Genomic DNA, 22084 nt, shown 5'->3' on the forward strand with positions numbered 1-22084 from the left:
AAGAAACAGCTGCACACACAGCTTTTTTTTCAGATTCGCTTACTTTTGCTATGTTGTTACGTTTGTCTCGTCCTCACTTCCTCTGTGTGGTGTAGCATCTCATTCCGTATCTGTGCTTGTGTCTGTTTAGTTTACTGTGTACTGTCCGACGTGGAACCTGACTTATTCTAGCGTATGGTCTCTCCTGTTTGTGTGTCGAATATAGTGCTCGCGATACTTCATCTGCGATGTTATTTATAGAGTTCCAGTCATCTTTCCTGGTTTCCTAAACTCGGTCTTACGTGTCCTAGGGCATCGCAGATGATCACTATGTGTTCAGGTGTACCATTCTCGTCACAGGCACAAGTGTCAACCTATTTTAGGCCAAACCTATGGAGATGCACAGGATACGGGGAATGGCCCGTGAGAAAGACCACCATCCCGCGTGTTGGTTTCACGTACTTCAAATTCATCCGCTCTCGTATACTGGGGAAGAAAGAGTAGACTCGTCTTCCATTATCAGTTTTGTCCCAGTCTGTCTGCCACATATAAATTCTCCACCTGTTCAATTTCCATCTGTCTGTTATATCTTTTCCAGTTATTTCTCTTATTTTGTCGCGTCTTTCTCTCTTCAGCCAGTATGCGGCTGCTCTGTGGCGAATTGTAATGTCTAAAGGGAAGAGTCCCAGCACCACGCACAGTGCCTCAATCGAGGTCGTGCCGAAAGCCCCAGAGATTCTGAGTAGAACACTCCTCTGACCGCACCTCGCAATGGTTCTATGCGTACCTAAGCATAATCGATGTGCTCAAGCACTAGTCGCAAAACAAGTTAGTGACTCAAAGAGTGCTTTATAGTACGAGGTGCATTCAAGTTCTAAGGCCTCCGATTTTTTTTCTCCGGACTGGAAAGAGATAGAAACATGCGCATTGTTTTAAAATGAGGCCGCGTTCATTGTCAATACGTCCCAGAGATGGCAGCACCGTACGGCAGATGGAATTTTACCACCAGCGGCGAGAATGAGAACTGTTTTAAATACTTAAAATGGCGACGTTTTCCTTACTTGAACAGCGTGCAATCATTCATTTTCTGAATTTGCGTGGTGTGAAACCAATTGAAATTCATCGACAGTTGAAGGAGACATGTGGTGATGGAGTTATGGATGTGTCGAAAGTGCGTTCGTGGGTGCGACAGTTTAATGAAGGCAGAACATCGTGTGACAACAAACCGAAACAACCTCGGGCTCACACAAGCCGGTCTGACGACCTGATCGAGAAAGTGGAGAAAATTGTTGTGGGGGATCGCCGAATGACTGTTGAACAGATCGCCTCCAGAGTAGGAATTTCTGAGGGTTCTGTGCACACAATCCTGCATGACGACCTGAAAATGCGAAAAGTGTCATCCAGGTGGGTGCCACGAATGCTGACGGACGACCACATGGCTGCCCGTGTGGCATGTTGCCAAGCAATGTTGACGCGCAATGACAGCATGAATGGGACTTTCTTTTCGTCGGTTGTGACAATGGATGAGACGTGGATGCCATTTTTCAATCCAGCAACAAAGCGCCACTCACCTCAATGGAAGCACACAGATTCACCGCCACCAAAAAAATTTCGGGTAACTGCCAGTGCTGAAAAAATGATGGTGTCCATCTTCTGGGACAGCGAGGGCGTAATCCTTACCCATTGCGTTCCAAAGGGCACTACGGTAACAGGTGCATCCTACGAAAATGTTTTGAAGAACAAATTCCTTCCTGCGCTGCAACAAAAACGTCCGGGAAGGGCTGCGCGTGTGCTGTTTCACCAAGACAACACACCCGCACATCGAGCTAACGTTACACAACAGTTTCTTCGTGATAACAACTTTGAAGTGATTCCTCATGCTCCCTACTCACCTGACCTGCCTCCTAGTGACTTTTGGCTTTTTCCAACAATGAAAGACACTCTCCGTGGCCGCACATTCACCAGTCGTGTTGCTATTGCCTCAGCGATTTTCCAGTGGTCAAAACAGACTCCTAAAGAAGCCTTCGCCGCTGCCATGGAATCATGGCATCAGCGTTGTGAAAAATGTGTACGTCTGCAGGGCGATTACGTCGAGAAGTAACGCCAGTTTCATCGATTTCGGGTGAGTAGTTAATTAGAAAAAAAATCGGAGGCCTTAGAACTTGAATGCATCTCGTATGTCCTCATTATCCGAAGGGGTAGTCTGTATCTTATAGCGTTCGGTCTTGCAAGTTTCTGCATCAGTTTCGTCAGTTTGTTACTTGTCAGTCTGGCAAGTTCGTTAAAGTGTAAATGTTAGTCAGTATAAATGTCAAGGTATCTTATCACAGCTTTCCTTTTCATAGATGTGTTGCTTAACTTTGTAATTGGAATTCTTTTCTATGTGCCTTTTAGAAGTAGGTAAACAATGTTGTTTGTTGCTATTCTGAGTTTGCTGTTCGTGCACCATTCACCAATGAACTCGAGGAACCACATGTCTTTACTCTGTAATTGGGACCTGGAGTTCGCAATCACCCCACTACCCCGGTCATTGTCTTCTAGTTTATTCAGCAGTGGTTCTATGGCTGTTGTTGTTGTTGTTGTTGTGGTCTTCAGTCCAGAGATTGGTTTGATGCAGCTCTCCATGCTACTCTGTCCTGTGCAAGTTTCTTCGTCTCCTAGTACCTACTGCAACCTACATCCTTCTGAGTCTGCTTAGTGTATTCATCTCTTGGTCTCCCTCTACAATTTTTACCCTCCACGCTGCCCTCCAATACTAAATTGGTGATCCCTTGATGCCTCAGAACATGTAGAACATATCCTACCAACCGATCCCTTCTTCTAGTCAAGTTGTTCTCCCCAATTTTATTTAGTACCTCCTCATTAGTTACATGATCTACCCATCTAATCTTCAGCATTCTTCTGTAGCACCACATTTCGAAGGCTTCTATTCTCTTCTTGTCCAAACTATTTATCGTCCATGGCTAGATTCCATACAAATACTTTCAGAAACGACTTCCTGACACTTAAATCTATACTCGATCTTAACAAATTTCTTTTTTTCAGAAACGCTTTCCTTGCCATTGCCAGTCTACATTTTATATCCTTTCTTCTTCGACCATCATCAGTTATTTTCCTCCCTAAATAGCAAAACTCATTTACTACTTCAAGCGTCTCATTTCCTAATCCAATTCCCTCAGCAACACCCGATTTAATTCTAATACATTCCATTATCCTCTTTTTGCTTTTGTTGATGTTCATCTTATTCCTCCTTTCAAGACACTATCCATTCCGTTCAACTGCTCTTCCTGGTACCTTGCTGTCTCTGACAGAATTACAATGTCATCGGCGAACCTCAAAGTTTTTATTTCTTCTTCATGGAGTTTAATTCCTACTCCGAATTTTTCTTTTGTTTCCTTTACTGCTTGCTCAATATACAAATTGAACAACTACGGGGATAGGGTACAACTCTGTCTCACTCCCTTCCCAACCACTGCTTCCCTTTCGTGCCCCTCGGCTCTTTACCGGCCGTTGTGGCCGAGCAGTTCTAGGCGCTTCAGTCCGGAACCGCGCTGCTGCTACGGTTGCAGGTTCGATTTCTGCCTCGGACATGGATGTGTGTGATGTCCTTAGGTTATTTAGATTTAAATAGTTCTAAGTCTAGGGGACTGATGACCTCAGATGTTAAGTCCCATAGTGCTTAGAGCCATTTGAATCAACCTTGGCTCTTATGACCGCCATCTGGTTTCTGTACAAATTGTAAATAGCTTTTCGCTCCCTGTATTTTACCCCTGCCACATTCAGAAATTGAAAAGAGTATTCTAGTGAACATTGTCAAAAGCTTTTTCTAACTCTACAGATGCTAGGAATGCAGGTTTACTTGCTATGGCTATGACCCAGAAAATCGGTCTGCATATGGATCCTTGCGACAACCCTTTGTTACCCTGTTTATAACCTTTTGGCGACCAGTCTTCCATTCCATTATCCTGTGTTTACCATAATATCTAAGGCTGTTGGATACAGCCAGTGGAACATTCATCTCTCGAAGTCTTGCAAACAGCGCCGGCCACCAAAGGTTGTTGAAAGCACCTACTATGTCAGTTAGGATTGCTACTATGTATTTGTCATGTATTGTCTGTGTCATTTCTATGGCACTATTTCCTGCGTCTTCGATGGATTTATGTGGTCGAAAACCAAACTGATGTGGGCTGAGGCCGAAGAGCAGATTGTGCGACTGAAGTCTGTCGCACAGGAATCTCTGCTGTACCATTGCCAGTATGACAACGAGGGGGGCTGGGTTGTTTGGGGGGAGGAACCAGACAGCGAGGTTATCGGTCTCGTCGGATTAGGGAAGGATGGGGAAGGAAGTCGGCCGTGCCCTTTCAAAGGAACCATCCCGGCATTTGCCTGGAGTGATTTAGGGAAATTACGGAAAACCTAAATCAGGAGGGCCGGACGTGGGATTGAACCGTCGTCTTCCCGAATGCGAGTCTAGTGCGCTAGCCACTGCGCAATGTTAATGAGGCATATTTGTTTATATGTCTTAGGGTCAGTCGGGTCTTTGTCCTCTGCATTTGCTGTCTTCCACGTATTCGGTATTCGTCCTTCTAGTAGAACATCATTCAACAAGTCTGTCAGGTATGGTACGAAAAGTGGAGCAGCTTCTTTGATAGTTTCGGGGTTGGTATCACCAGGGCCCGGAGTCTTTTTGTCCTTTATTTTATGTACTGCCAATGCAACTTCCTCTTGAGCAAAGGGGATGGTGATACCTTCGCTTTCGTATTTGTTATAAAGTAGTCTGCGAAGAGCGATGTGCCGGCCGGAGTGGCCGAGCGGTTCTAGGCGCTACGATCTGGAACCACGCGACCGCTACGGTCGCAGGTTCGAATCCTGCCTCGGGCATGGGTGTGTGTGATGTCCTTAGGTTAGTTAAGTTTAAGTAGTTCTAAGTTCTAGGGGAGTGATGACCACAGCAGTTAAGTCCCATAGTGCTCAGAGACATTTCAACCATTTTTTTGAAGAGCGGTGTGAAATTGGTTCTCCTAAGTGTGGTCATCTTCAAGCAGTAGTTTGTTGAGGGTACACTGCGCTGTGCATCTCCAGGTTCTTGTGGTGCCATCTGGTTACTTTACTGTTGATAACACTCTTAGGAGTCTTTATACGTTCAGTCTGCAGTTTAAACGCCCCCCGCCCCCAAGATGTTATTCTGTAAGTTTGTCCTAACGTATGTGCCCCTTTCCCGGTGAAACACGTATGTAACATAGCAGCGATGGCGAGGCATTGTAGCATCTGTGACCAGAGAGTATGCGCTTGACCGCGCGAGTGTTGCGAGCGGTTCTCAGTCTGTCAGTCAGTCGTTGCGAGTCTGTAGCTCTGTCTAGTTGAGGGCAGTACTCTGTCTGTAGTCGTGGCAGTCGGTAGCTCGGTTTAGTTGCGAGCGGTCGGTCAGTAGTAGCAGCCTAGTGCGGTTGTGTGATGTAGGCGGTCGACAACACTGGTCAAGATGCTGAATGAGGTATACTGTTAATTAATATAATCATTAGATAATGTAAAATTTATTTATTGTAATTAATATCCAACAAGTCCCCCAATAATAATTTTGATTTCAAAAGCATTTTTTTTTAAAAATTTTATTGTTTATTGAACTAAAGATTTAATTGCACTTCCCCTTTCATTCCACTTCCGTTAAAGAAAAATTTCAGTAAAATAAAAAAAAAAGGAATATTATGATTTGCAATGCAGTTCCTCCAAGCCGTGCGGAAAGATAAGAACAGAAATTTGACATCCAGTTATTCTGAGGTAAGACTTTAATTCTGATTGTTTTGCGCAGGGCCAAAGACCGATGTTTCGGTTTAATTGAATTTTCTTATCACTGAATAGACTTTAATTTTTTGTGAAGAATTTATATTTGAGTCAGATTGCTAATTTTTGTTTAATTGTCATTGTCAGTAGATTTCATTGTGGGCAGGTTACGCTTAGCGCAATGTCCATTAGGATTTCTAAATAATATTGTCATTTCATTTTAAAATAATTGTGGGCGAGGTTACACTCGGCTCCCATTTGTATTAAGTATTGTCTTTTTCTGTCTTTAAAATTTCGGTGGGGAGGTTACACTTGGCGACACCCAGTCCAGGATCGTATTTCGTTGAGAGTCTTTTGAGGAACAGTCAGATATCTGCTCTTATCTGCTTAGATATAATTAGGATTTGGCGCAACGCTTTTACTAATCTTGTGACTTTCTTTCCACAGATCAACGACAATTCGTTTGCTCTATTGTATTTGTGTGTTGCTTTTGCTTATGTGCTTAATTGTTTTGTGAATATTTGTGACTATTGTGAAAATGCCGCGAAAGACTATGAATAGTGTATCGCGAGGTATTTTGAATGAAATTACCGACTTAAACAGCGTGACCGATAGTAATTGTGACACGCAGTGTAATGATGACAATCCTGCGTTCACTAACAATCAGTGTATTCCAACCACTAATGATGACGTTTGTCTTAATGATGAACAAACGAACTCGGTTATGTCCTCTGTTGATTTGACGACAATCGATGACGCGGGACGCTCTATTGTAATGAGCGCTGCCCAGCTTAATACACGCGATTTGGAAAATTCAAGTAACGTACAGACAAATTTGTCTAGTGAAAATGAACAATGTACTGAAAGTAGGACGGATTTATTTAATTCCGAAATAATGTCTGACAGTGTACATTCGACTGACAAACTTTTTTCTAAATCTCAGAATAACCAAATGGTTACAGTAAGCGAGAAAGTTCCAGATCCACTATTGAACAGCACAGAGAATAGAAATGCTAATTTTGAATCGGATCCAATTATGGCATTTTTGCGGCAAAATTTCAAACAGTTTAATGAAAAATTTGATAAAAATGACGAAAATCTCAAACAACTTAGCGAACAGGTCAAAAAACAGAGTGTGGATAGCAAACAAGATAACGAAAATCTCAAACAACAACTTAATGAACAGGTCAAACAACTTAGGGAAGATAACAAACACTTAAATGAAAAACTTGACAATAATGACGAAAATCTCAAACAGCTTAGTGAACAAATTAGAGCCGTTGCCGCGCAGTGTCATGACACTAAGGAACAGTTGCGCGTGGAAATTGAGGCTTGTTCAAAAAAAAAAAATAGCGAAGAAATTAAGTCTGTTGCGCAGGAATTAAGAGAAATGCAAACAGCCGCAACAGATACACTCAGAGACGAAATTAGCGGAGTCGCTAAACAATGCTCTGAAAAAGCTGCACAATTACGGGACGAGTTTAGAGCAATGACGGTAGAACTTTCGCGCACTATGGACGCAAAGATAGACGCGAAATTCGAACAGCAGAACACTCAGATTAACGAGCGCTTTAATCAGCACATACAGAACAGTGATACGCGTTTCCGCAGATTTATTCAGGATCAAAACAAAGTAAAACGACAAGTCATGGAAACAATCACTGCACAAAGACAAGAGGACAAACGTAAAATATTCGCGAAAGCGAAGACGTATGTAGACAATAATATTACTACAGTGTCCGACAAAATTAATACCATAGAACAATTGAACGCGGAATTACGGGATGAAATTTCTGACCTTAAATCAAAAACAGATACACACACAGTAAATATTCAAACAGTGACAGATAGATTCGAACAATTAGATCTAACACAGGATTGTGATGTTATCAAAGCTGATGTTAAAAAACTGAGCGAAACTACGCGCAAGTTGCAAAAACAGATTAATGCGTCTGATTCTAAAACCGATGATCAGGTTAAAATACTGACTGAAAAATGTGATGAATTGGCCAGTCGTATTGATGCTATCGAAAATACTAATGACAATAAATCAGACGATACTGCACCGGTTTCATTTATCCAAACACCTGAATTTCAAAATTTACAGCAGACGATTAATGAGATCGATTCATCTAACAACACGTTACGTAGGAAGTTATCAAATTTACAACAAGAAGTAACAGAGATGAAAAACATTTCAGTTAATAACATACCACAACAGACGCCACTTTATGAACATGTGTCAGACTCACGCAGCGCGTATAATTTGGGTAATCTACAGAGAGTACGAGACTTAGATTCCGATCAACCACAGTTCAATAGATTCTCTTACGATCCTGAACCTGTTCCATCATACAGAGATGATAACTTCGACTACAAACATTTTCTGTCAGTGAGAAAGTTTAAGGTTTTCAAAAACGATAGAACGCAGATTCACCCACTGGATTGGATTCAACAATTTAGCTTTGCTCTTCCACCGACTTCGCCTGTAACACACAAACTTGATTTTATTTGCAGCTTTTTGGAAGGCGAACCGGCAACTCGTATGAGACCGATCGCAAGGCAATGCTACTCAGTAGAGGAATTTCAGAATGCTTTTCTGTCAGCGTACTGGTCGAAGACGACACAGCGCGGAATTAAAGACCAACTAATTAGTTTGCCGAATTACGAGAACTCAAATTTTCCCAGTGTGACGCAATTTTTTGAGCACATGGTACAACAAAACCAATACCTGAGTGAGCCGTACAGTGAATCCGCACTTATACAATTATGCAATTCCAAATTACCACGGTCATTACGAGTGTCACTTCTAACAGGTCAGCAAAAAGAAAATATTTCAGCGTTCAGAGATCTTTTACAGCTCTTGGAAGTACAGCAATCTGATTATTCTTTTGTAAACAAAAACTTTTCTTATAATAACCAAGGTCAACAAAAGTACAGCAATTATGATCAGACACGTAATTTCAATAGGAAAGATAACAGACGCTTTAGGAACGGCAACTACCAAAATTCTAATAACAGCCAAAATTTTAATTATCAATATCGTCAAAATTTTCAGCAACAGGAACCACACTTTAGTAACAATAGAGGTGTTTCACAACAACAACATCAAAACCAGCCGGTTAGCATACCTAACCAACAATGGAATACACAAGGTCAACCAGGCTTTAATGTTTCGCCGCGTGCACGTATAGTCCCTGATACAAGAAATAGTAACGTACGGCAGCAAGGAAACAACTACGTACAAAGAAGACAGTATTTCAATTCTCATCGCAATACACCGTATAGGAATGACTATTACGACAGACGTAAAAACGATGAGCACAATTACCAGCGTACATATAATAACAGTCGGTCTCACCAACAGCAAAATCATACGCAAGAACATATTCGCATGAATGAACCCGACAATGGGTACCATCCAGAGCGTAACACGTCTGGAAGAAGTAATAGGACAGTTCAAATAGTCGAAATGCCACAGAATCCTCCTAATAATAATAACACATCAGATAGAATCTGACTAGATAATGTACAGGACGCATCTTCCAATAATACAAGCACTACCTTAGACACGCAAAATGTTGTTCACGAAAATGTAATTACTTTTGACGACATCAGAGACACTCTTTTACAGGAAAGACCAGTTATTCAGAAAACCATTTCACATCCTGTTATCGAAATTAAAATTGGTTCATCGAAATTCTCAGCAGTAATTGATTCCGGATCACCAATATCAGTAATAAATGAGGAGACTTTCAACGAGTGCAACAAAGAGAATACCTATCCGACATTACCTTTAGGCAAAACAAAAGTGAAAGGAGCAGTACCGAGTAAAGGAGTAGACGTTAAATTACAGACGCATTTATCATTTTGTATTGCAGGTCATACTTTTCACTCTAATTTTTGGATTGTTCCTTTATTGACAACAGACGTTATTTTAGGTACGAATTTTCTGGTACAACACGACGCAGTTATCGATTTTCAAAATTCTTATTTAATGTTAAAGGATGAAAATGTACAACTTGCTTTAGAATTTCAGCACTCATTATCTGCGGAAGAACAAACAATTAACCGCACAGAGGTCATTTCCGCAACACGTGACATAGACTGTAATCCCACATTGTTCACGGATACGTACGTACACAACTATAATACTCCAGACGAAGTGAACTACGACGTAATACAAATGATTTCCGATAAAGTTAGACAAAGCAGTGCAACTACAGACGACGAACGAACGCACTTACACAAAATTCTTTTACAGCAAGCTCCAGTTTTTGACAACATTCCTGGTACTATGTCCGGCTTTATGTATGAATTTCAAGTGAAACAGCACGACACATTTAAAGCTAAGCATTATCCCATTCCGTATATTCACAGAGAACAAGTCAAAAAAGAATTGCAGGATATGCTTGACCAAGGAATTATAGAACCAGCAGTTAGTCCGTACATAAACCCGCTACATATTGTTAAGAAAAAAGATGGCTCACTTCGCCTTGTACTTGATTCACGTCACATTAATGACATTATTATTAATGAAACAGATCGACCACAGACTTTATAGGAACTTTTACAGAAATTTCATGGTACTGCTATTTATTCTACATTAGATTTGAAATCGGGATTTTGGCAAATTCAACTTCATCCGAACTGCAGAAAATACACAGCTTTTCTCTGTTTCGGCGACTGTTATCAATTTTGCAAATTACCATTCGGCTTAACTATTTCTTCTGCAGCTTTTATTCGCGGTTTGAACACTGTACTTCCGACAGAACTTAAGGACAGAATCACGACGTATGTAGACGACATTCTTATCGCAGAAGCTAACTGGTTTGAACACAATCTGATTCTTGAACAACTGTTACAAACTTTTCATGCACAAGGACTTACAGTTAATCTTAGTAAATCGCACTTTGGCAAAACTTCCATAAAATTTCTTGGACACGTAATTTCAGCAGAAGGCATTGCACCTGATCCGGAAAAACTTCAAGCTCTACGTGACATTACCGTTCCTACGACGAAGAAACAATTACGCAGTTTTTTGGGCTTAATTAATTTTTTTCGTAAATTTATTCATCACACTGCTTTAGACACACCCAGATTTTGTCAATTAACAGGTAAAAACACTATTTGGTCTTGGGATAAGCAAGCTCATTCTGAATTCATGAACCTGAAACATGCTCTGTTGAATGCACCACTTTTATCGCACCCAGATCTTACCAGAAATTTTTCCATTGCCACCGACAGTTCCAACACCGCTTTAGGCGTACACATTTTCCAGGAAATTGAAGAGGATGGCTCAATAGCAATTAAAAACATCGCATTTGCGAGTCGCATTCTGTCACCTGCTGAGCGAAATTATTCCGTTACAGAACTGGAAACATTATGTGTTGTATGGGTTTTTACGAGATTTCGGCACTTTCTTTATGGCAGACATACCACCGTTTACACAGACCATAGAGCCATACAATTTTTACTTTCAGCTAAATTTACTCATGACAGATTAAGCAGATGGAAACTATATTTACAGGAATTTAATTTTACAATAGTTCACATTCCCGGTACACAAAATGTTATAGCAGATGCACTATCGCGTTCTCTCGGCAACAATCAGCAAGACGTAGCAACCAACTTCTGCAAAACAAATTTCAGTGTCATGTACATTCAGCAAGTTGCATTTGAAAATTTTATTTCATCGTCATTACAGGACATAGCACAAGAACAAAATAAAGACAACGTGTGGAAAGAAATTAAACACCTTTGGCAAGATAGGAATAATGTTACGATTAGGAACCACTACACTGTACGCAATGACATTCTGTTTCGCCGCTCTCATCCAGACAGCAACAATTGGTTATTATGCATTCCTGACGAACTGGTTAACAAACTAATTTGGTACACTCATTTAAGTTATGCACATTACGGAGCAAGAAAATGGTTTCTTATACTGAGACAAAACTGTTATTTTACTAGCATGGAGAAACGTATACGACGAGTCTTAGCGTCTTGTAAAATTTGCCAGAAAGCTAAATCTGACACCACTTCACATATTCCTCCTTTATATCCCATTATACCTGTTAAATTAAGACATATGGCCGCAGTAGACATTTTTGGTCCGATTCCGAGAACTAACAGAGGTTTTTGCTACATTTTTGTCGCTGTTGAGCTCACTTCAAAATTTGTTACTTTCACTCCGTTACGCAAAGCTACTGCTAAAACTGTTTCGAAAGCATTTGTAAAACATTTTCTATTTCATGTAGGGCATGTAATGAAAGTAATTTCTGACAATGGATCTCAATTTCATAGTACCGTATGGACACGCATGTTACGAGCCAGAAACATTTCTCCGATCTATATATCCAAGTACCACGCTTCTTCGAACCCCTGTGAAAGATTAATGAAAGAAATTGGTAAGCTGTGCCGAATATACTGCCACAAAAAACATATTGATTGGGATACACACATACTCTCATTCCAAGATGTAATTAATTCCATTCCAAATGAATCCACTATGCTATCTCCGTCTGTTATACTGAAAAACGTTGAACCACCAAACAAAATTAAAGAATTAGTAGAGTTCCCCAAAAGTCGTCGCGTATGACACCACGAAATAATTGACATTGCGCTGAACAACATCAAACGTGCCGCAGAGCGCCGGAGAAGACAGCAAAAACAGGTTTGTATACGCCGCGACTTTCACGTTGGACAGAAGATATTAATACGTACACACTATTTATCGAGTAAATTAAAAGGTAAGTGCAGTAAATTTGAACTTCTATACGCAGGTCCATATCGGATTCGCAGCATTCCCCATCCCAATGTTGTACACGTCGAAACTTTGAGAACCAGCAAATCGAAAGGTAATCACCATATCTCAAACATTAAACCGTTTATTGAGTGAAACCACTGTATGATTCAACACACTATGACGCCATTTACTAATGCAATTATTTCACCTGACTAATTACTGATGATTATCGTATTTTTTCTTGGCAAGTGCCCGGCAAGGTAAGGTTAGCAGGTCGCTTTTCTTGTCGTTACACATCAGACCGTGCACATTTTTCCACGTTTTTGTGTATATGATTGTATTCCAGTTTTGTTTATATGCGCTGTGAAATAGTTAAGATATAACACACCAGTCGACTTTGACATTTTTTGCCTGATGACATCTCAACATCGTGACTGTTTTACATTTTTTGCTGCTGCATTGTGATATTCTGTGTACATTTTTTGCATCTGAACACTGTCAATGTCTTTGACATATTACGTTTTCTGTCATGTTATGCTGTATGGTTAATTGTGTCACTATAAACCAGTCATTATTTAATGGGTATATGATTTAAATGCAAGACATTAATCTTTGTTCATCAATTTCAGAAAGAAATGATGCGTGTAAGAGATAAATTCAACAGAAATGGGAATTTCACCTACGGAATAAACGAAAGAAGGTGCAATAACTTTATGAGGAAGAGTAAATGGATCAGGATTGGCAGGCATTAACAAGAATATACAATACTCATCACAGAATAGCAGTCTTAACTAATTTTTTCTTTCAGAATACAAGGTGATTGATCCAGGCTGTCAGACTGAACTACACATCTTAGTTTTAGTGATGAAATATGCTAGAGATAAGGAATAGTTGTATAATGAGTAATGAAGTGATTTTTTGCAGATGATAATGAATACTGATGAATAATGATGAAGGATATGGTATTATGAATAATGAAGTTTTTCTTTACAGGTGATGATGATAATGAAGTTATGGTAATGTGGTTAATGAAGTGATGGATAATGAAGTTTTTTTTTTACAGATGAGGATAATGTTAAAGTTATGTATTTATGCTACGTAGTTATTTAAGTATTTGTTGCAGTTTGTTTTGACAGCAGGTGTTACATTGCATAGTAGGATGACGGAAAGTTTTTGGAAAGGACAGCTATGGAACACATTTTATACACATTTCACTGCCTGTTAATTCGAAGTTCACTACTTTTCAGCATAGTGTGCGTTTCTTCTTTCAGGTCAATAATCCATTTTGTATTTTTTCCAGGAGAAGCTTTTCATGATACTTACTAAACCTGTTACTTATTATACCTGTTCTAGTACTTGCATTTTTATCATTTTTTACCCATTTGTGTTTATGATTTATAAATGTGATCACATATACTGCCTTGTTACATAACCTTGCTACAGCTGACTCATGACGTATGACGTTACCTATCCTCATTTGCAGCAATAGGTCAAAAGCAAATAGTGTTATGCCTCAGCAATCAATTATCGATCCCAACGCAATGCATTGCTAACAAAAAAAAAAAAAAATGTATTACGAGTCCCACATAATGATACCAGTTTGAGAAAATTCTGAATAATACTGATTAGCTCTGAATAGTATGTCACTTGAGTAATGACCTCTTAATGAGACAAAAAATAATAAAAAAAAGTATATATTTAAAATAATGCTTTGTCACTAGCTAATAATTGCCACTGCTTATTGTAATGAGACTACTTATAATGCGCATGATTATTAATGCTATGACTGTAATTAACTGATTTTTAATAATGACTTTGTAATGATCTGAATACTACTGAATGAGGAACACTGTTTATTGTAATGAGTACTTATAATGCCCATGATTATTAATGCTATGACTGTAATTAACTAATTTTTAATAATGACTTCGTAATGATCTGAATAATACTGAATGATGAACTATGTTTTATTCTATTCAATACTTGCTGGCCACTGAGTGCCAATAATTAATGTCAATCAACGAATTACGTTATTAATTATGCCATTAATTAGCTCTTGTTTTCAATGTTCATACTTTGTTATTGGAAATGAATGTGACTGTTTAATAATGCTTTGTAATTAGGAGAAGGCTAATGATTCTTACTAGATTGGAATGACACATAATTAACTATGCTACTGTTTAATTATGCTTTGTAATTAGGAGAAGGCTAATGATTCTTACTATATTAGAATGACAAATGATTAATTAACTGTAATTAGGAAAAAGCTAATGATTATTACTATTGAAATGACAAATGATTAATTAACGATGCCATACTTTGTTATTGGAAATGAATGTGACTGTTTAATAATGCTTTGTAATTAGAAGAAGGCTAATGATTCTTACTAGATTGGAATGACACATAATTAATTAACTATGCTATTGTTTCATAATGCTTTGTGGTTAGGAAAAAGATAATGATTATTGCTATTGGAAGACAAATGATTAATTAATTATACTATATTTTGTAACTGGAAAAGAATGCATTTATTTCATAATGCTTTGTAACTAGGAAAAGAAGGCTACTGATCCTATGTAAAACAATTAATGAACATTTTTCTGTAATACTAACAATTAATGAACATTTTTCTGTAATACTACATACTTGGTACAGAAATGTTCAATAACTGGGCTATGAATGCCACAAACTGCTAATTAAGTCTGTAATTGTCAATATTATGTGACTTGATGTCCTTCACCTCATAAGCTGACTACCCTAAATTACTGCAATGTCCATTTGTCCTGTTTATCCTAGTGATCATGGAGCACTATATTTGGTTTTTGCACTAATTCTACGTTGGTGTGCCTTGTAAGAGCGTGGTGTTGACACGACATGCTGTCCACCACCGTGAGCAATGAAGACGTTATTATGGTCCCACTGTTTGGTGTACCTAATGTACTGCCAAAATGAAAACATGGAACATTACTACGACAGTTCAGTGTCTTGGCTACACTGATAAATTCTGATGGGAAAAGAACTTCAAGTTGTGTCCCTTGGTGTTGTACTTCTGTGGAAAGATATGGACTTTCAGAGCAGCTGTGTGCAATCTAAAGTGCTACAACCATGATGCAATCCTTCCCTTTCCTATCCTGATTCTTGTCACATAAAGAAAAAAAATTTTTTTGGTAACATCATTTATGTTCATAGGTTATACATTTTTCGATTCGCTGAACTCCAGTGCGAGTACACTTATGTCACTGGTCGACATGATGTTTGCCATTATGTTCATTTGTTGTGAAAATGCTAAAGACATTTTCAGTGCATGTGCACTTTGGACATGATTTTTTTGCCATTATGTTTATTTATTGCGAAAATGCTAAAGACATTTTTCGATTTGTTCTGAAGTACAGTATATGTACACTCTTGTCTTTTATATTGTATATACATTTTTTTATTTTCTGAACTACAGTGCATGTGCACTTCTGTTAGGTGTTAATATGTTTTCTACTGAACTTCAGTGCCTGTACACTTATCTCATTTTTCAATATGTTTTCTACTATTCTGTATATTCAGTACTTTAATGCGAATGCACTTATGCCATTTGTTACTAATTGTACATACATTTCATCAATTACTGATATGTTCTCAACTGCAGTGCATGTGCACTCATGTCACTTGTCAACATAATATTTTTTGCCAGTCTGTTTATTTGTTCTGAATATGCTAAAGAATTTTTTCAGTGCCTGTGCACTTTATCTGTCAAATAATTTTTATATACATTTTTCTGATTTGCTACTATGTTTTGTACTCACATTTTGTCTTTGTCTGATATATTTTGTACTTAGTGCGTGTGCACAACATTTAAATATTCTGTAAGTTGTAGAATTTTGTTAATTAAAGAAAAATTTTGCCGCGCTTGGCAAGTCCAAATGACTCACCATCGCTGCCAAATTTTTGCCCCCCCAGTGGAGGGTTATGAAACACGTATGTAACATAGCAGCGATGGCGAGGCATTGTAGCATCTGTGACCAGAGAGTATGCGCTTGACCGCGCGAGTGTTGCGAGCGGTTCTCAGTCTGTCAGTCAGTCGTTGCGAGTCTGTAGCTCTGTCTAGTTGAGGGCAGTACTCTGTCTGTAGTCGTGGCAGTCGGTAGCTCGGTTTAGTTGCGAGCGGTCGGTCAGTAGTAGCAGCCCAGTGCGGTTGTGTGATGTAGGCGGTCGACAACACTGGTCAAGATGCTGAATGAGGTATACTGTTAATTAATATAATCATTAGATAATGTAAAATTTATTTATTGTAATTAATCTCCAACAAGTCCCCCAATAATAATTTTGATTTCAAAAGCATTTTTTTTTTAAATTTTATTGTTTATTGAACTAAAGATTTAATTGCACTTCCCCTTTCATTCCACTTCCGTTAAAGAAAAATTTCAGTAAAATAAAAAAAAAAGGAATATTATGATTTGCAATGCAGTTCCTCCAAGCCGTGCGGAAAGATAAGAGCAGAAATTTGACATCCAGTTATTCTGAGGTAAGACTTTAATTCTGATTGTTTTGCGCAGGGCCAAAGACCGATGTTTCGGTTTAATTGAATTTTCTTATCACTGAATAGACTTTAATTTTTTGTGAAGAATTTATATTTGAGTCAGATTGCTAATTTTTGTTTAATTGTCATTGTCAGTAGATTTCATTGTGGGCAGGTTACGCTTAGCGCAATGTCCATTAGGATTTCTAAATAATATTGTCATTTCATTTTAAAATAATTGTGGGCGAGGTTACACTCGGCTCCCATTTGTATTAAGTATTGTCTTTTTCTGTCTTTAAAATTTCGGTGGGGAGGTTACACCGGTCTTATTTATTTCGTCTTTGTATCGTGTTTTAGCGTCACGACAATGTTGAAGTCTAATTTCTCTTTCCTGTGCTGTCTTTAATTTTTGGTAAAATCGTCGATTACCACGAGTGTCTTTTCTTAGTCTTGTTAATAGTACTGACCATGGTGCTCTTTGTCTGGATGCGCCGCTTGCTGGAGATATTGCTGTAGTTTGTGCTGTGTGTAAAACGTCAATAAGAACATGAGCTCTGTAGTCTATGCTTCCTTGGGAGCCGCATAGGGGAAACTCTTCAGTCACTTGCCTTAGTTTTTGCCAGTTTGCTTTGCGTAGCAGCATCCTTGGGTGTTGTAATGTGTCTGTGTTTGTTTTAGTGTATATGATTATTGCATTATGATCACTGAGTATTCTCTTATCGAGCACCTGCCATTTCGGTACCTGCATTAATGATACGCTGTTTACTAGAGAAATGTCTATGTTGCTGCCTTCTCCTCTATTTCCGTGGTAAGTTTGTTTAAAACTAAAAGATTACATTCGTTTATAACGTCGACTATTATTCGTCCTCTAGCATCCGTTCTGTCAGAGTGCAAGAGGATTGATCTAGCATTTACGTCTGTTAAGATAAGCAGTCGTCTGGCATCCGCAAATCGAGCAATATCTTTTATTACTTCAGGAAAAGGGTGTATGTGAAATGAGTACTGGGCGTAGATTGACGAGATGATCCATGTTTTCCTGCCTAAAGTTATTTCGACTGCAACCGTATGTTATGTGCATAATTGCGTAATTGTCTTACTGTAATGCAATTTTTTACTACCATGATTGCAGCCTTGGCCTTGTTTGTGCCTGTGATTTGCAAGTACTGCCTCGGAAGGCCAGGGATTGTTCCATCTCGTGTATACGGTTCTTGCAGCCTCAATATATCCGCGCATACCTCGTTCACCAGCCTACCAATCTCTGCGACCTCCGTCGTGCTACCCATACAGTTTAGCCGCAAGTCGTTCACAATGGAAATTTAGTAAATACAAAGAACTTCGGTCCGCTCTGGGTGAAATCGAGATACACGCGTCCATGCGCCCTTACCAGGTCCTTGTAGACACTGGCAAGGTTAAGGTCTTCATTTCTTCATTCGCATGATTAACGTAAACGATTACAGAGTTCGAGTTGATCAGTTGGTAAGTTTTCGGTTCATAGAATAATTCTGTCTGTCTGTTCAGTCGTGGCGTAGCATATAGTGTCAGCCAATGGGTGATTCAATCTTGTTGCCATTCTTAGTGCGGTTTGAAAAACTCCTTTCTTCTCCAGTCGATTTAGGCGCAAATTCTCTTCGATGTCGTCGTAGTCTATTTTGTTTCTTACTTCATAGTTTTGTAACTCTATTTGATTAACTGGGTCGTGATGTTTATCTCTTGGTGTAGTATCCGGTTTTGGGTGATCTGATGTCTCGTCAGTCGAAGATTGTTGTGATTTTTCGGAGTGACATTTTTGTGTGTTCATATTGTTTCTAGTGCCCATATGGTGTGTGATCACTTTTTGTTGTTTGAAATTTTCTGTTTGCGTTTGTTTCTGTTGATAATTGTTTCTTGCACCTGAGTTGTCTTTTTGTTTCATAGTACGGTAAACTATCCTCTGGCGAGGGAGGAATTAGTTTACGTTTATGTTGTTTCGGTGTGTCCAGATGTACTGGATTTATGCCTGCGTCGTTAGCCTGTTCTGCAAGGGCTTGACGGTGTCTCTGTTGTCATTGTTATGTACTTCTGTTAAGTGTGGTGTGTTGTGATTAACCACTGCGTCAGGGTCCTGCTCTTGGTGGGCATGACCATATCGTTGACTTATATCGTCATCTCTATATACTTCTGTTGTGTGTAGCGTGTTGTTTTTAAGGTCTCCTTCACTCAGGGCTTCCTCTTCCGGGTCTTCTACTCTAAGAAAAGTCGCCGTTTGGAGTGTTGCTCACTGGAAAAGTTCGTACTTAATATGCCTCGCCACATTGTAGTCCATGGCCCCGTAGAAACACGCATTGTCGATATAATCGGTGAGCCTAAGATATTTTTCTTGCACAATGTTGCAACTATTGAGGGGGTTCATGTCCGTTGGAAAGCCTGTGGTCAGCATCAGCGCAAGTCGTTGCCTCCAGGCTACTGCACGTCGCCGCGCTCTTGTTTTGGTTATTGGTGATTTGTGTTTGGTTCTGCGAGGTGGGATGGTTGTGTTCATATCCATGTTTTGTTGAGAGGTCGTCTGTACATTTCCATAGTTGATACTTGTATTCATATCCCTACTTGGATATCCAAAGACTGTTGTCTCACTGCTTTTTTATTTTTGGTTTGTGCTAGTTGACATTGTTGGTGACGTCATAATCCGTTTTTTCTATTTGTCAGTTGTAGAGTTCTTTGTAAATAGGGTATTCTAATCCACCAGCTTTGTTACAAGTTCTTTTCGTATTCTTGCAAGGAATACAGCCAGCAGCTGTTTCTTCACGATATTCGAATTTTTTATGACCAGGTTTCGCACATCTCCCACAGATAGCTTCCCTGTCACATCTTTTTGACGAATGACCAAAATCCCAACAGATGAGGCACTTTTGTACTGACACATAGTCCCTAATGCGTAAAGGTTCAGATTGTATGTGCACCCTGTCCCTCTGTAATAACAGTAATCTGACCCTTGGTGTCACCTCTAGAATATTATTTACCGTACTTTTCCATGTCGGACCTGTTTTGAATTGTATTTTGGCTTCTTGCTGAAATTCCTCTTAGGTGCTGTGGTGGCTGAGATTTATTTCAAACAGCTCTTCTATCAGGTCTTGGTCTGCGAGTGTTGTTGGGACGCTGTGTGCTGCCAGTAGTAGTATTAGTTTTCTGAGTTCTTCGCACTGAATGTCCTTTAAGTTTGATGTTTTTTCAGTAATCTTCCTCTTGTCTGCTTGTGTCTCAGTTTCAAGAATTACTGTGTTTGCTGTATTCCTTATTGCTTTAACTTATTGCTGTAGTTAAGGTTTCTCTTATGGCTTTGGCATCCTGGTTGTTCTCTGATTTAAAAAAGAGGACAGCTGTTTATTTTTTGCTAACTCAACTACACCCATGCTCATAAATTAAGGATAATGCTGATACATGGTGAAACAGCGCTCTGGTGGGCGGTTTGCGAGTTTAAATCACCTTAGGGTATGACCATGCGGTGCATTTGACCTGCGGTCGTCACACGGTGGCGCTGGCAGCAGTCTACATACGCAGAGGTGTGTTGGTTCAAAAATGGCTCTGAGCACTATGGGACTTAACATCTTAGGTCATCAGTCACCTAGAACTAAGAACTACTTAAACCTAACTAACCTAAGGGCATCACACACATCCATGCCCGAGGCAGGATTCGAACCTGCGACCGCAGCAGTCCCGCGGTTCCGGACTACAGCGCCTAGAACCGCACGGCCACCGTGACCGGCGGTGTGTTGGTGCAGGTCAGAGTACGGTGCAGCGAGTAAGTGTGCAGACGTTTTCAGACGTGCTAATGGCGACTGTGTGTTGAAAATGGCTCAAAGAATACATATTGATGACGTTATGAGGGGTAGAATACTGGGGCGACTGCAGGCTGGTCAAACACAGCAGGTCGTAGCACGGGCCCTCCGTGTACCACAAAGTGTGTACTCAAGATTATGACAACGATTCCAGCAGACAGGAAATGTGTCCAGACGCTACAATACGGGACGTCCACAGTGTACAACACCACAAGAAGACCGATATCTCACCATCAGTGCCCGCATATGGCCACGGAGTACTGCAGGTAGCCTTGCTTGGGACCTTACTGCAGCCACTGGAACAGTTGTCTCCAGACACACACTCTACAGACGACTGAACAGACTTGGTTTATTCGCCCTGTGACCTGCAAGGTGCATTCCACTGACTCCTGGTCACAGGAGAGCCCGTAAAGCCTGGTGTCAAGAGCACAGTACATGGTCATTGGAAGAGTGGTCCCAGGTTATGTTCACGGACGAGTCCAGGTATAGTCTGAACTGTGATTCTCGACGAGTTTTCATCTGGTGTGAACCAAGAACCATATACCAACCCCTTAATGTCCTTGAACGGGACCTGTATTGAGGTCGTGGTTTGATGGTGTGTGGTGGGATTATGATTGGTGCACGTACACCGCTGCATGTCTTTGACGGAGGAACTGTAACAGGTCAGGTGTATCGGGACGTCATTTTGCACCAGTATGTTCGTCTTTTCAGGGGTGCAGTGGGTCCAACCTTCCTCCTGATGGATGGTAACTCACGGCTCCACGGAGCAGCCATCGTGGAGGAGTACCTTGAAACGAAGATATCAGGCGAATGGAGTGGCCTGCCTGTTCTCCAGACCTAAACCCCATCGAGCACGTCTGGGATGCTCTCGGTCGACGTATCGCTGCACGTCTTCAAACCCCTGGGACACTTCAGGAGCTCCGACAGGGAGGCTATACCCCAGCAGCTGTTCGACCTCCTGATCCAGAGTATGCCTAACTGTTGTGCGGCCTGTGTACGTGTGCATGGTGATCATATCCCATATTGATATCGGGGTACATGGGCAGGAAAGTGACGTTTTGTCGCACATGTGTTTCGGGATGGTTTACTCAACTTATCACCAATACCGTGGACTTACAGATCTGTGTCGCGTGTGTTCACTATGTACCTATGCTATTAGCACCAGTTTTGTGTAGTGCCACGTTGTGTGGCACCACATTCTGCAATTATCCTTACTTTATGAGTATGAGTGTAGGTCTTCAACCCTGGTTTTCGGTT

The sequence above is a fragment of the Schistocerca piceifrons genome, chromosome 6, assembly GCF_021461385.2.
Source record: "Schistocerca piceifrons isolate TAMUIC-IGC-003096 chromosome 6, iqSchPice1.1, whole genome shotgun sequence".
Lineage (NCBI taxonomy): Eukaryota > Metazoa > Arthropoda > Insecta > Orthoptera > Acrididae > Schistocerca > Schistocerca piceifrons.